We start from the raw sequence: 1,690 nt of genomic DNA, 5'->3' as shown, positions 1-1,690 counted from the left end.
ATATATATATGTATACATCTTAGGGATGCATAGATATAAAAGTAAATATATGTATATGTGAATACACACACGCACGTACATACATAAATATATATATATACATACACATGAAGAATTCAATGTTTCTATTGAAGCTACAGAACGAAACATTGGGAATTTGTGAATAAAAGAAGCCATCTAATTAGCAAGACCAACCCTCATATTAACAAAGGAATCGAACTGCACGTAGCTGATTGGCTATTATAGAAACGCTATCTTGCGCACACAAATCAGTATTTTATATACACAAACTACAGAACAGGGAAGTCAAGTCTCAATAATGCTTCTGCGGAAATCTCCGGAAGGAGGGGTCTTGCACTCGAAATATTGAAATGCAAGGTAAAATCACATCCCATCGACTTGTTTTATTACTTACATCTTGCATTATTTTGGGCTTAAATTTTTTTAGATATTTATCTGTATCGGATAAGGCTTCTTGCAAACTATACTACAATATATGTATATATACATATATATATATAAGCATCTACACAAACACGTATATGTATGTATGTACTTACCTCCAGTCGTATATATGGCTACCTGTATATATATATATGTGTGTGTGTGTGTGTGTGTGTGTGTGTGTGTGTGCGTATCTAATGACTGAGAAGAAAAGCCAAACCATGACATCTGAAGACTTTCCAAGAATCTACAAATTCTAAAACGTGACATGTAATTAAAGAGAAAAGAAAGAAAGAACGAAAGAAAGAACGAAAGAAAGAAAGAAAGAAGCAGGAAATTAAGAGAAGAAAAAATTAAACGCCAAAATAGCGAACCACAAACACAAATACACACAAGAATAAAAAGAAAAAGAAAAAAAAAAGAAAAACAAATACACACACAAAAAAAAGACTAACAATAAAAACTGTCCGCCGAAGAAAAGCAGTACAAGATGAGGTTATTAAGTGCAACCGATTCTTTTTTGAAAATTTATTGTTGGTGTTTATGTTGTTGATTTGGTTGTTGTTGTTTTTCGTTGTTATTGTTGGCAATTGATTTTTGTTTTAATTTTTTTAAATAAAATAATTATAAAAGATGGCAATAATGATGAGGTTGATGATGATGATGATAAAGAAGAGGATGAGAATGATGAGGATAATATAATAAGGATGATAATAATAATAATCCTTTCTACTATAAGGCCTGAAATTTTGGGGGAGGGGAGCGCAATCGATTAGATCGACTCCAGTACGCAACTGGTATTTAATTTATCGACCCCGTCCAAAAGGATGAGAGGCAAAGTCGACCTCAACGGAATTTGAACTCAGAACGTAGCGACGGGCGAAATACCACTAAACATTTCGTCTAGCGTGCTAACGATTCTGCCAGCTCGCTGCCTTTATTATTATATTAATAATAATAATAATAATAATAATAATAATAATAATAATAATAATAATAATAATAATAATAATAATTGACAGAAGTACAGCAATATCTATTTATTTATACACACACACACACACACACACACACACACGCACACACACCTATATATACACACATACAGATATATTCATTTTCACTCCGTAGAAAAAAGACGTGACAAAGACTCAAACACTAACATACACTCACACACACACACACACACACACACACGCATGATGTTATGTACGTATAGAGTATTGTGATGGTGAGAAGGCTGTGA

Source organism: Octopus bimaculoides, chromosome 26 (assembly GCF_001194135.2).
Source record: "Octopus bimaculoides isolate UCB-OBI-ISO-001 chromosome 26, ASM119413v2, whole genome shotgun sequence".
NCBI classification, from domain to species: Eukaryota; Metazoa; Mollusca; class Cephalopoda; order Octopoda; family Octopodidae; genus Octopus; species Octopus bimaculoides.
This window is presented reverse-complemented; position numbering follows the sequence as displayed.